At 50.1% G+C, this 14,274-nt stretch overlaps 1 protein-coding gene across 3 annotated transcripts in view; it reads right to left on the bottom strand.

Moving 5' to 3' along the window:
- PAK6 (p21 (RAC1) activated kinase 6) overlaps positions 1–3,284 on the bottom strand; it is a 36,241-nt gene extending 32,957 nt beyond the window's left edge. Inside the window, exons 1-2 of one of the 3 annotated variants that reach the window (XM_059181143.1) lie at positions 2,596–3,284; positions 1,723–1,805 (exon numbers count right to left, since the gene is read on the bottom strand). The gene's annotated coding sequence lies outside the window, so the exon portion shown is untranslated. Of the gene's footprint in view, positions 1–1,722; positions 1,919–1,945; positions 2,158–2,595 lie in introns of those variants that run through there. The other 2 variants (XM_059181145.1, XM_059181144.1) reach the window with 2 other exon arrangements.
- Between the last annotated feature and the right edge of the window lie 10,990 nt (positions 3,285–14,274).

The raw sequence follows: 14,274 nt of genomic DNA, 5'->3' as shown, positions 1-14,274 counted from the left end.
CAGTTGGTTAACCGTCTGCCTTCCGTTAATCGTGTCTGCCTCCTGCTCAGTGGGAGTCTGCTTCTGGGTCTCCCTCTCCCTCTGTCCTTCCCCCTCCTCATGCTCTCTCTCTCCCACTCTCTCTCAAATAAATAAAATCTCAAAAAAAAAAAAAATCCAGAAGCAGCATCTGGGGGACTGTTTGGGTAAGAGGCACAGTCTCTCAGTGTCTCTAGCTCTTTCCTGCCCAGGCTGCCTCCCACAGAGGTGGGCAGGTGTAAGAAAGCCAGCCATCCAGAACCCTCCCTGAGCCCTCTTAAAAACCCAGGCAACCTTTTCTCCTCCTGTTCCTCCTGCCCCTCCTGTCCCCTGTGCCCTGGCCTCTATCTTCTGCTTTCTCCTCGCCCAGGCAGCTGGTCTGCTCTGTGTCTGCCCTCCGTAGTCTCTGCCACTCTGCCCCTAGCTGGTGACCAGCGGCTGCTCAGCTCTGCATATGTGCCCGAGGCTTGGCATCACCTTTTGCAAGGAGGCAAATACCCCCACAGCTGGGTCATTTTCCTCATACTGCAGCCAGGTGTAGGGATCAATTGCACGGGAGACACTTAGGATTCTATCTGGACCACAGTCCCATGTGCTCCTCCAGGACCGAGGGCATTCCTGGTCATCCTTGGGAATTGTGCTGAGTGGGCTTTGCTGTGTCTAGAGCCCTCAGGCCCGTCTGCACCTTCCCTGTGCCTGGTACATCCCAGAGAGCTCAGCTCACAGGCAATCAGTCTGTCTTTGGGGGACTAGAAGGTCTGTGCAGTCCCCACACTCCCACCTTGTGCCCATTCTCGGGTGTGCAATGCAAAGCACTTCACCCCAGTTGGGTGTTTCCAGAGCTTGCTCCTGGTGCCAAAACCCTCTGGGCTAGGCACGCCTGTCCATAGGGTTCCCAGGTTTGCCACTCCTAAGCTGCAGAGGAGACCCCTTGCTTGGCCCGAAGGCCTTATTCCTAACTCGATGAGCTTCTGTGGCGCTGAGTCCATCCTGGAGCCCTGTTCCCACCAGAACCAGCTTAGGGAAAACCCTCAAGCAGGACCCTCCAACCTTGCTGTGGGACACCAGGGAAAGAACAAACTGTGTACCCTGGATTTGTCTGGCTTCTCGGTGAGGCCCCAGCACTTTAAGCCCCAAATTCAGTGGGTTTGACCCCGTGGAGCCAACCAGGTCATTAACCCTGCAGCCGAGCTGGGGAGCCTGAGGCCTGTGAGAAGGGCTGGTGCTCAGCCAGGCAGCCCCCCTTGAACCTGACCTGATGCCAAGTTTCAGAGTCGGAACCTCTGCCAGGTCAAACTCTGCATCAGGGCGTGACTGGGAGCTGGGTCCCAGCAAAGCTCCATAAATATTTGTGGGATGACTAGTTGAGCGGAGTATCCCAGAGGTGGTGGGGTGAGAAGGGCCTCCCTGAGGGGCATCCCGGGGGGCCCCACACGAGCTCTGCAGGGCAGGAGGGGGAGGTAAAGGCAGGAATAGCAGAAACAAGCCTTTCTTCCTCCACCCGGGAAGCCAGACGCCAGCTTAAAAGGGGCTGTTTCCAAATGAACCAGGAAAGGCGGCAGCAGGTTGGGTGGGGTGTGGGGGCTCCTTGTCCTAGAAACCCGCAACCTCTGGCCCTGTCCCGGGCGCTGAGCAGCCCGGACACTTGGGTCCCCCCAGCCCTGCCTGTGGAGCCCGAACACACCGCGGCCGCAGGAACCTTACCGTGGCCACTGCTGGGGGGCTGCTGGGCCTCAAGCTCCTCACTGCGGGCTGGTGCTTGTCTCTAGCCCAGGAAGAGGCACTCCCTTCAGGCAGGAGAGGAGAAAAAGGAAAAGAAGGAAACCTCGGTGCTTTGCTCGCTGAGCCGCTTCTCCTGAAGGCTCCTGGTTAGTGTCGTCCTGCCTCTGCGGGCACACAGCCTTCCTCCCCCTGATGGCTTACTCACCGGTGTGCCCGTGAGGCTGCCAGCTCCACGGGGGCGGCCTTGGGGGTGGGGGGATGCGGCGGGAGGTGGCCCACGCCCCTCTGCCTGACACACTGGAGCATGCTCTGTGGGGACTGGGGGGCTCCAGGGGCCAAGCGGTGTCCCCAGCCGGGTCCTGAGTGCGGGGAAGCCATGTCCCGGCCTGCCCCTGTGCAGGGAATGTGTCCCTGTGGGCTGGCCAGAGGACACACTTAGGTGCTGGCTGGCACTACACGGGCGAATGACGGAATTCCTTGTGTGGAGGCTGTCAGAAGAGGGGGTGGCCAAGGCTCAGTCTGGCCCTCTGGCAGGTTGGCTTCCATCCTTGGGCTGCCCCTCTGGACCATTCCCTACTTGGAAATCCTCCCGGGTCTCTGTCTTGGGGGCTCAGAGAGGGCCTGGGCCTGTCTGAGCTGGAGCTTCATCCCGTTTAGGCTGGGTGCCTTGTCGTCCTTTTCCACAGCACCCACATCAGGGCCTGGGTGGGCCCAGCATCAGTTAGGACAAAGTGCTGCCAAGCACCCCCCCCCCCCCCCGCGCCGTCCCCAGCCCTCTGTCCTCAGCTGAGGGTGTGGGGGGGCATGCACACTCCCACACACACATGGGGCCACACCCAGCACAGAGCCACCTACCTGCCCAGGGCAGCCTAGCCAATCCAGCCTTGCTCTTCAAATGCCACTCTGACCCTACAAGCCACTCGTGTACAGCGGTGTCCTGTGGGAGGTGAGTTCAAAGCCAGCCCGGGAGGACTCCAGTTAGCACAGACCAGTCTCCCCTTCTCTCCTGACACCTCCAGAGGACACGGCAGCCCAATCACCATATCTGCTATTGCACTTGACCGGCTGGCATCTCTCTCCCGGAACCTCGGCCCCCCACTGCATCTTCCATATCCTTACAGGGTGGCAGCGGATTGCTGATAGGTCCCATCTTCCTCCGAGCCCCAAGGAGAGAGAGGAGAACTAGAAGGGGTGGGACCCAGGTGCAGCTCCGAGTTTTCAGCTCCCAGAACAATCAGACGCAAAAGGGAAGGAAGAAATCCCAGGCCAGCAGGTGACTCAGTGCCGGTGGGCCGGCTTAGTCACCTGGATGGCTGCTCCCAGGTCCTGGCACATCAAGGCCGGTGCACTCCCCCAGCTGCTGTCGACAGCAGGGCTGTCAAAGGGAGTGTGGCCTTGGCCCGAGAGAGCCAGCTGGCCCGGGGCTGCCTGGCAGGCTGTACTGGGAGCGGGAGCGAGCTCCGGCCTCCTTTCCAGCCGCAGCGTGCCCCTCCTCCCCCACGCACCCAGGCTCACTTTGGGATTTCTCCATTAAATCCTCAGGCAACGACCTGCTCGTTTGGGGCGCTGAGCTGCTCCAACGTTGCTTGGCAATTTTGATATCGTCGGGGGTTGCTATGGGGAGGAGGGTGATGTCATTGACACAAAAAACCCACTGAATTTACAAATCAGCTGGGGCTGGAGCTATTTATAAAAACACGTTTTTCCCTGCCTTCCTTTACTGAGGGGGAGGGAAAGGAAGGGCTGCCTGCCAGGCTCAGTGGAAGCCTCCCCCAGCCTGAAGAAGCCAGACACCCCCCTACCCCTCTGCAACCCCCACGCTCTCCCCCACACCACAGAACTGGCTGGCCCCGGCCACAGCTGGGCTGAATGCCCCTTTCAGGGTCTCAGCTGGTGTCGGCATGAAGGGCACCGGGAGGACAGCACACGGTGGGTGCTGGGCAGCAACGCCAGCTTCCTGGGTGGGCAGGGGCCAGAAGCCAGCCACTCAGCCGGATTGTTTGGAGCCAGGGGGATGTGCGGGTCGGCAGCTTGAGCCCCTCTGAGTGCCTGCAGGCCAGCTCCCCTGAATACACCAGGGGGAACCTGGCCTTCCAAAACACACTCCTGGTTTCTGAGCCTTGCTGTATCCTTCCCTAGCTCCTTTTCTCCTCCCAGTGTCCAACAGGGGGGCCCCTGAGTCCCCCAGTTTTGGCCCCCTGCTCCTTTCTCACCACACTCGCTGAAACACCATCTTGTCCGTGGTGTTGACTGTCAACCTGGGCAGGCTCTCCCAAAACTCGTGTCTGGCTCCCCCACTGCAGACCCCAGCCCTAATGAGCCAGGGGCCCAGCTGCCAGGGCCCGCTGTGGCTGACGGCTGGTGGAGACTGCTGTTCTCCTTGCCCATCCTTCCCAGCCCTAGGCCCTTACATCCAAGGTGGCACTAGGTTGCTCACATTATTTTTGAGAACACTTTCATAAATCTCCCAGAGTGAAGCAATGTGGTATCTGGTTAAATATCTGGTATCTGGTACCAGATTCTGAGTTTCCACAATCCTGAGTTCAAATCCCAGCTGTTGGTCATCAGCTGAGTGACCTTTGGCCTGTGATTTAACCAGCTGAACTCAATTTCCTCATCCACAAAATGGGGATGCTTTCACCTCCCTCCTAGGGCTGTGGGAATTAAATGAACAAAGCTCCTGGCATAGGGACTGCTCATCCTGAAAGCTCAATAAACATTAATCTTTGTCTCTACTTCCATGACTGTGTTTTTTTGTCACTCGTCCTTAGCCACCCACCAAAGGGTGGCGGGTTCACCTTCTAAAACCATGACCTCCCACCCCCCACCCCATCGCCTCATGAGCTAAGGTCCCAAGCTGCACACACAGACACTTCGACTGAACTGCACAATACTGGACCTCATGGCATTAAGCACAAAAATTTCGTTAAGTCAGGTCCCCCAACTCCCAGCCACGGAACCCACTCCAGCTCCATCCCAAGCAGGAAAGGAGAGTTTTGGTGACTGTCAGGTAATCGAGTCCTAGTCCTGATGAGAAGCCTGGAGAATCAAGGCCAGGGCAGAAGCCAGCGCTCCTGGCATCAGGATTGGTCGCAGCTGGTGCCCTACCACGTGTATCACCGAGGGTACCCCAGCATCTACTCCAAGAGCAAGGGGAGTGGCTGGCAGGCTCAGGTCACGTGTATGTGTGGGGGGTCCCCTTGGGCACAGTGCTCTTGTTCTCACCCATGAGGTGGGGAAGAAAACTAGGGTGCTGTTATTGAAGGAAAGGGGAATGGGTGCCGAGGGCCAAAAACCAGCTGATGCTCCAAACAGCATCTTTGCTATTTTTTTTTAAAGATTGTATTTATTTATTTGAGAGAGAGAGAGAGAGAGAGTATACACGATCGTGCCCAAGAGCAGAGGGAACGGCAGAGGGAGAAGGAGAGGCAGATTCTCCGCTGAGCAGGGAACCTGATGCAGGGCTTGATCCTGGGACCCTGAGATCATGATCATGCCTGAGGTGAAGGCAGCAACTTAACCGACTGAGCCACCCAGGCACCTCTTTGTTATTTTTTTTTTCCTATTTATTTTCAGTTCCTGAGCCTGATGATTACTAATTGCTGATTCTTTTATTCTTCTTGTCTTCCTGAGCTTCTGGAAACGGATGGCCCCCATACGCAGAGACCTCCTCTGCTCCATCCTGTGGTGTGACTTCCTGATTGGGTGAGAATACCTGCCCACTGAGATCCATTTCTTTCACAGGTGGTGCAAGGGGCAGGGGGACCTGCCAGCCATTGGGAGACCCCCTGCCAAGCTTGACCGCCCATTGTAGGGACGGGTGGGCAGATGCCCAGAAGTTCCTGGGCCAGTGGCTATGCCCTGTGCCCTCCTTTATCCCAGCCGAGTCACATCTCTGCTAGTTCCAGCAGGCTCTGAGCTCCCCAGGGCAGGAAAGCCAGCATGGGGCTTGGCACATAGTAAACGCTCCTGGAAATGTGGTGGAATGAATGAACATCTGAAGAGGTTCTGTGCTCTGGCCAGCATTACTTAGAATACGGTGAATCATGGAACTGAAAGGGATTCTAGAATCACTAACCTCCTCCCCCCTTCAGCCCCCTCCCCCCTCTACAAGTGTGAAAACTGCAGCTCTGAGAGATTAAGTGACTCAGCAAAGCCACAGAGGAAATGAGAAGCAGAGTCATGACTGGAACTCAGCTTTCCCTCCTCACAGGCCTGGATTGTTCCCTTGGCTGCCCACACAGACCCACTCTGGCTGCAGCCCTGAGTGTGTGATGTCTCTGTAATTCAGTCAGAAGCAGCGTGTGCTGTCACTGGGGGACCTTTCTGCCTTTGAGTCTTGGCTCCCTGGGAGTGGCAGCCTTGAGAATCTGCCAAGACAGTGGTCTTACAATTTAACAGAAGTTTGTCACTTGATTCTTTTGTTCTTGAAAATGGAGATAACAGCCCCAAAGGTAATGTGCCTCATTTGGGGTCAAGTCAGGTTCAGCTGGAAGGATTGCTTACATCAGGAGTGTCCCACTGCACGGTTTAAAGAAATCACTGGAGATGTGCTCAGAAAGGCCGTGCAGCAGGGAAGTCCGAAAATATTCATAAACAAATGCTTCCCAGGTTTTCCCAAAGGATAAAAGCTTCCAGAAACAACATTGAGGGTCCCAGTCTGTGGTAAAAATTCCTCTCTCCGGACGAATTCTAGACTTTTAAGTTCTTCTCCAGGCTTTCCCTTGTGCTGAGTGTGTATAGGAAACTTTCCGAAGACCTTCCTAATGGCTGTGTGGGCCTGTCTCCACCTGCCTACACTTGTCAACAGCTCTACTGCAGGGCCAGGAAGGGAGGGACAAATTCATCCCCTACCGGGAAAGGAAGGGCTTGGATTAATGACCATGTGTTGCCACTGGAGGCCTGTGCGTCCTATACTCTAGGCCAGCCTCACCTTAGAGGGGCCCCTAAGCCTCAGGCCTCCAGGAGAACCAGACCGGAGGCAGAGGCCCACCTTCAAGAGATTTTTCCAGATGGCTTTCTACATGGCAGGTAGGGTGTTTGGGAAGAAGAGGTTTCTGGGATACCTGCACACCCTCCAAGGTGTTGGTAGTGAAGGGTTAGGGTTAGATGGTCAATAAAGGTCCTCAGTGGGAAGGAAGCTTAAGGGCCTTGTTCGATAGGGGTGCTATGGGTCCCTTCTGTGCCCTCTCTCTGGCCCTACTCCTCTGTCCATCTTGTGAAGGGGGGAAAGGGAGCCCAGGGTCATGAAGTGCCCTGGGGGCTGAGCAAGGTGTGTGGAAGACAGATGGCAGGGGAATTTTCTCCACCATGCTCCGTGGAGTAGGGATGTCTGTGGGCTGCAGATTAGGCAATTTCTTCAGGAACCCTTTTCCTCAACAAAAGCAGATGGGAAAAGCCCAGGGGTAGTTACTGTTGCTGTGGGCTAACAGCCTTCCTGTCTGGCCTCTGACCCTCTGGCCTTGATCAGAAGGCGCAGTACTGCCTAAAAGTGAAGAGGGAATGCTGAGGCCTCCTGGTAGCCCTGTCTGGGCCACAGAACCTACCTGGATACCAATGGACATGGGAAGCTGGGAGGAGGCCAAGAGACCATAGTGCAGTTTTGGGAAGACTGGGATTATTCCCTGAGAAACTGGTTTAGCGTCCCCCATGCTTCCATCCCCATAGTGTGCCCCTGCTCTGGGTCAACTAGGGGGGGAACAGAAGAGAGGATGATGGGGCATGGCCAGTGGGGAAAGAGACCCAGAGGAGAGGCCAGTGGCAGCAGATAGCTAAGAGGGCAGGAGGTGGGCGCCATTTTGTATGGTCTTCCCTTCTTGCCATTATGCTCTATCACGATGCTATAGGGGACATGAGGGAGAGGAGGACAGATCAGAATCTTAAAAGGATTAGGAATAACCCTGCTTGGGGACTCTGCTGTTGCCTTGCAGGAGATCCCCCAAGAGAAACAGGCTGAGCCTTTCCTGGGAGCATGGCCCCTTCTGTCAGACTGGCTGGGACCTCACTTAAGATGGGAGTGGGTTGGGGTGGGAAGCTTTCTGTCAGAGTGAAACAGGCACCCTCCCATTCTGGCCTTAGAAGTGAGTTGAGCTGGTCCCCGTGGTGGTGGTGGTGGTTTCAGGGGATCCTCCCTGAGGAGTTAACAACAATGTGAAGGCCGGCTCAGAAACCGGTCAGAGCTACAAACTAGAGTCCCAAGTATTGAACTCACAAGTGTTATCCTCTTTCCAACTGAGGGTGTGACGTGCCTTCCCTGTCCCAGCCCCAGTCCACCAGGAGCAGAGCTTTCTTGACACATCTCAGCTTCTGCACGAGCAAAGGCCTTTGTAATCAATGTGGCAGCCCAGGTGGGACAAAAACAGCAAAAGGACACGTAAAGGGGAGGGTTCCCACGGTCTCTATCATGTGGCGAAAATCTAATTTTCTTGGGCACAATGTATAGGCTATGCACTGGGCTAAACCCTTGCATATAATAACTCAATTAATTCTCACAACAATCTAATTTATCAATCTATTCAGTAAGTATCTACTGAGTAGCTGCTAGGGGCAAAGGTGCTAGGTGCTGAGCATAGCTCGGTGAACAAGATAAGTTGCTGTCCTCATCAAGTTTACAATCTAGGTAGGAACTATTATTCCATTCCAGAGATGAGAAAACTGAGGCCTCCTGCATTTAACTTACTTGCTCAGGTCACTAAGTGACAGGGCAGGGCACTGAACTGTCTGCTTCAGAGTCCAGGATGCTATTTGTTACCAAATGCTTCCTTCTTTTCTTCCCAACACCACTCACATGGCAGACACAGTTGGTTGCCTCTTGGAATCCATCTCCCTTCTTACTTGCTGGAAGATTCCCAATTTATTTGGACTTGCACTTTCATACCTGTGTGCTCAGAGAAGGGCCCCTTCCCAGCCCCAGCCCCATGAGTGAATCTTGGCTAGTTTGAACCAACCTTCTTAATTCCCTTCCTTTTGCCAGGGATTAGTTAGGCCCCAGGGATCCCCATGTGGGTAACAAGAGGGGAAGGTTGCTGGGAGGGTTTCTGGGCAATGTTTTCTTGTGCTGCTCCAAGTGGTGGATCTGGGAACTGGGGTGCCAGCTGGGTTCCATAAGGTGACCAGCCTGAAGATGCTGAAGATGATGGAATGGAAACGGGCCCTCCACATCTGCTGAGCTCTGGGCTTGTTATGGGAGGGAACAGATATTCTTACCCTTATGAAATTTTGGATTATTTTCCTGATTTTTGTAGTTGAAAACTACCTAATACCAATGAGCTCCAGTCCCTGCCATGCCGTGGCACCGCAACCTCATCTGGCCCTCACTTCCTGAGTGTCTTAAAACACTTCAGTTCGGCTCCTTTGGCTTTTGGTTGCTTACCTTGGCAGGTCCTACTTTCTTCTCGCTACATCTATCGGTTTTAACCTATAATATCCTGTTTCTTTAAATCATAAACTCCCTGAAGAGAGTTAGCATTCTTATATTTCTTTCTGCCCTTCGTGGTGCCTGTCATTAATATGGAACTCCAATAGAGTTTAATAAATATTTCTTGGCTCATCTTCTTTGACACATTCCGAGAGATTATCTGCTGCCCTAGAGGGGTAAGTGAACACATTTCAGCAAAGGATATAACAGGTGTCAACAGGTTGTAGCTGGAGGCCTGAGTCAATCACAATGTCAGCGTTCTCCATCTTGGCTTAGAGTCCACAGCGGATGACGCCACCTCCAGCCACCTCCTGTGCACCCAGCTCTGGGGGCTGCTGGGGAGACAGAGGAATCTGCTGCTTGCCATGAGCCAAGGAACTTTCATACTGAGCAACCACATCTTATTTTCAATTCTCACAATGGCCCTTTGGGGTAGGAGCCATTGATACTCGTTTCTAGATGGAATACTGACCTGCCCAGCTCAAGTAGCTGGTAAGGAGCAGACCTAGGGTTTGAGCCCAAGTTTTCTAGTTTTTGAATTGAATTTATAGGGTTCCCTCTGTTCCCCTTTTTCTTTTTCCTACTAAGCAAGTGGTCATCTTTTACTCATTGGCTCGAGAGAGGGAGATAGCAGAGCATGAAATAGAAATCGTTCCAAAAGCCCAAGCTCCAGCAGGAAGAGTATAGAAAGAGACTAAATGTCTTGGCCTTAAGTGGGGTAAGTAGGCCCTGCTCCCTAAGCCAGACAATCTTTCCCTTGGTGTGGGGGAAGCTGTATCTGTCAATGGCTAGAGGGAAGGAAATCTGCAACCTGCTGGCCACCACCGAGGGCAGCAAGACCCTGCTTGATGTATCAGAACAAACTGACCGGAGGCAGTCTTCTAAGGATTCCTGTGCTATGAACATGGCACAGAAGCTGCAGAGAGCTGTAAGGTAGAGGAGAGCCTGCAGACTGAAAATGCTCTTGTGGACTGAAGACTGGGGACCTTCCTGATAGCTTGGTGATCTTGAGACTGTCTTAAGGACAAAGATTTGGTTTTCTGAAGGTCACTTCCAACAGAAACAATTCCTTTCCCTTATCTTTAGAATACAGTACACCATGCTTCTTTATCATATCACAGACTGGCTATACGCTATACTATAAATTAACTCAAAAGACAGTAAAGGTAGGGATCAACTAGCTGGGATCCCAATGTACTTGAGAGGATTCCAGAGAACTTTAGACCGTTCAAGCAACATCAGAACTACATCAATACAGATATGTACATGTTATCCATACTAAGAACTTTAATTCACAATATTCTATAAGGCTGACACTCATGCTATCCTCATTTCATAGAGGACACTAGCTCAGAAAGGGTAAGTAATTTGCTCAATGCCACACAGCCAGGACTTAAGTCCGGGTATTCTGGCTCTGGAGGCATTTCTAACCACCATGCTAGTATTTGATTTGACACCATAGGCAGGGAGCCACCTCAATACTGAGGACATTCTAGAAAGCTCTAGGCCTGTGCAGTTGACCCCCTATAATATGAGCACTCCATGCAAGTTATAACTAAGGTAGGAAAAACCCCACAGATCTTGCCCCAAAGAGGTCACCTGAGTGAGAAAGATAGGGTAAGTACACGGGACTACAGGGCAGCAGGGAAATGGTACAGGTAGGAGCTATGGGGCGCCCCCTAATGGCATATATCATGGACCCTCAACCACTGGCGATCTGCTCAATGAGGAGTCCAGTTGAGGTGGAAGGTGTCTTCCAGCAACACTAGTTAACTTTCATCTACTCTGCCTAGGTCCTATTTCTGCCCACCTAACCCCTTGATTTGCTGGGACTCCTTGACTCACTGTACCACACACGCACTCATCCTTAGCGATCTCATTTCCTTGAATGAGCCAATCTCACTGAAGCTTCACGTGTCACCTTTTCAATGTTTTTATCACCTGATTCTAACATTACCAGATTTTTCAATCTCGTCTGAAAAAATGCAAAAAGCAAACAAATGTATATATTCATCATTTTGTTCAGAGATTTTAGTGGGCATTTGTTTTTATGCCATTCTCACTTTGCTAATTGCAGGACTGAAGCAGTTAACTAAAAATACATCACATGACTAGGCCAATAAGATTGAAATCGCAGCATAGGCTGATTCGCATAACTTTCAAATGAATGTGAGGCTGGATTAAATACATGTGGGAAATAAAGTACACATTCCAATGGAGTAAATATACCTGGGGAAATAACATTTAATTTTGATAGGAGTGAACAGGACAATGAAATGTATCACAATGTGAGGTCAGCAATCAGTTCCAACAGAAGATTACAGAAACATAAAGAGACACACAAGAAAAGTGAGATTACGATTCTGTGCACATCTAGATCCTAGGATAGATTTACTCCCCTCGTCAAGGCTCCAGTTCAACTAGTTTTTGAACTCAGAGCAGCTCTTTTCCAACATTTTAATTCACGACTTCTTTTTGACAACTATGTGCTAGTTTCTGGGAATATATAAAATTAATAGATGCAGAGTCCTTTGTTCACAAGGCGTTTGAAAACTAGCAGTTCGGGCAACCACTCCTTTCCCATGGAGACACCAATCTGAACTTATGGGACAATACTGCTCAGCAGCCGAAAATCTGCCACCGGGGCCTCTGTGGAGCAAGGTTACTGGAAATGGCATGCTTTGTTAGAAAAAAGGTCTAAGTTTATAGAAGTTTAGCCTAAGTTCATCATAGTCTATTTGTTCCTTTCTTAATCAATGTCAGTTTATAGAAACTCAAGTTTTTATATGAAAACCAAAGAATGCATTTTTGTTTTGAAAAAAGTCAAGTTTTGGGGCATCCAAGTGGCTCAGTTGATTAAACATCTGCCTTGGGCTCAGGTCATGATCTCCAGGTCCCAGGATCGAGCCCCGCATCTCCTCATGGAGTTCCCTGCTCAGCAGGGAGTCTGCTTTTCTCCTTCTTTCTCTGCCCCTTCTTCCTACTTGTTCTCTCTCTCTCTCAAATAAATAAAAATCTTTACCAAAAAGAAAGAAAAAAGTTTTATGTAATTTAATCCTTTGTTCACAGACATAGGAAATTAAAATATAAGGAAGATGGTAATTTTAGAAAGCATATCTTAAATAGAAAAATTACAAAAGATTTGAATATATATGAGTTTTTAGCATATTAAAAATAGAAGTTAGATATATTCTCTTCAATGATTTAAAATATTTTCACTCTCATTTTTAAAAAAGATTTTATTTATTCCAGTGAGAGAGAGAGAGAGAGAGAGAGCATAGACAGGGGGTAGATAGAAGCAGACTCCCCGCTGAGCAGGGAGCCCGATGCAGGCCAGTCCCAGAACCTGGAGATCATAACCTGAGCTGAAGGCAGACGCTTGACCGCTTAACCGACTGAGCCACCCAGGCACCCCTCAGTCTCATTTTAATTCCAAATTAATCTTGCTTTGATATTTGAATGATAAAGCTTCCCAAATTCCCTATTAAAACAAAAACTAAAACAAAACTAACAGTTGTTAGGCTTTTTATTTTTTTAATATAAAGAAAAGATCACAAAACCATGGCCCATCATTTCTAAGACCATAGATTAAGAAGAAAAAAAAAAGCAATAATCCATGGACATGATCAGAAAATTCAAGAAGTCCAGAAATGCACAAAATGAAAAGTAAAAGCCTTCATTCTTTTCTCTCCCCACTCCAATGGCTCTCCCCAAAGGTAATCACATTTCCTCTTCAGCTTCTCTTTTGTCTTTAGCCGAAGCTGAAAATGGAGTTTCGCTCTCCAAGCCTAATGAACGTCTCTATGCACTCGGACCAAATGGGAAGACTTTCAGCACCCCTGCAGTTTACAAAAATGGTCCCATGTCACCTCTGCACAATCCAGAATTCCTGTTTTCCTGGGGTCTGTCATACTGATCATCCCTTTTGACTAATGAGCCTTGGAAGCAGGAAGACAATAATACAAATGGCGCTTTTCTTGGGAGTGTGGCAACGTTTCTTTAAGATATGTTTTTAAGGGCGCCTGGGTGGCTCAGTGGGTTAAGCCGCTGCCTTCGGCTCAGGTCATGATTTCAGGGTCCTGGGATCAAGTCCCACATTGGGCTCTCTGCTCAGCGGGGAGCCTGCTTCCCTCTCTCTCTCTCTCTCTGCCTGCCTCTCTACTTGTAATCTCTCTCTGTCAAATAAATAAATAAAATCTAAAAAAAAAAAAAAAGATATGTTTTTAAAAAAATTTCTCAGCCAGAGGGAATATTTATTTAATAAATATTGCCAAATCACCTTCTGATAAGGTAAAGTTTGCACTCCAGCTAATAATTCAAATAATATACGAGCATCTGCTTCCTTTCACCATCACAATCACAATTTTCAACTATAGCCTATGTGAATGATAAAAATTTAAGGTTTATTTTGCATTCGATTTAATTAGGAATGAAGGGTGAACAGCTCAGGTAAGTTGGGGCCATTAAAATGTTTTTAATGGATTGTTCATGTCCTTTGTCTATTTCTACTGGTTTTCAAAAAATTTTAAAGAGTTCTTTGTACTTTAGGGTTAGATAGTGCTTTGTCATATTTTATTCATTCAGATGCTGGGCTTAAAACAGGAAACAAAGTAAATCCCCACCCTTAAGGAAGTTAAATTTTAGTAGTGGGCTGCAGAAACAAAAAAGAAAGTTACACACACATGAGGTTGTGATAGGTGCTTTGTAAAAAACAAAGCAGATAAAGAGGGACAGAAAGCAGCAGTATGTGTGGGGGGAGGGGGGATGCTGCTTAAACAGAATGGCCAAGGAAGACCTCTGTTAAGGTGGAGATTTGAGAGGATACCTGAAGGGAGTAATCCACGTGAAGATACAGGCAGAAGAAATGGCAGGCAAAAAGGCCGTAAAGAGAGAAAATAGTTGACATGTTTAGGGAGGAGCAAGGAGGCGAACAGGTTCAAGAGGCATGAGGAGGAAAAGGAGAGTCAAGGAAGAGGTTAGGGGTAGTGGGACAGACTGCTAGGGTCTCACAGGCTGTGATAAGTTTCTGTTATGACTGGAGATGGGTAGGGAAGCATATAGATCAGTTATGAGAACTTGAGATAATGCAAGTGAAAGATGATGCAAATATATGTTGC

The sequence above is a fragment of the Mustela lutreola genome, chromosome 7 (genome assembly GCF_030435805.1).
Source record: "Mustela lutreola isolate mMusLut2 chromosome 7, mMusLut2.pri, whole genome shotgun sequence".
Lineage (NCBI taxonomy): Eukaryota > Metazoa > Chordata > Mammalia > Carnivora > Mustelidae > Mustela > Mustela lutreola.
The sequence above is the reverse complement of the archived record's forward strand: the minus strand, read 5'-3'. Positions and strand labels throughout refer to the sequence as shown.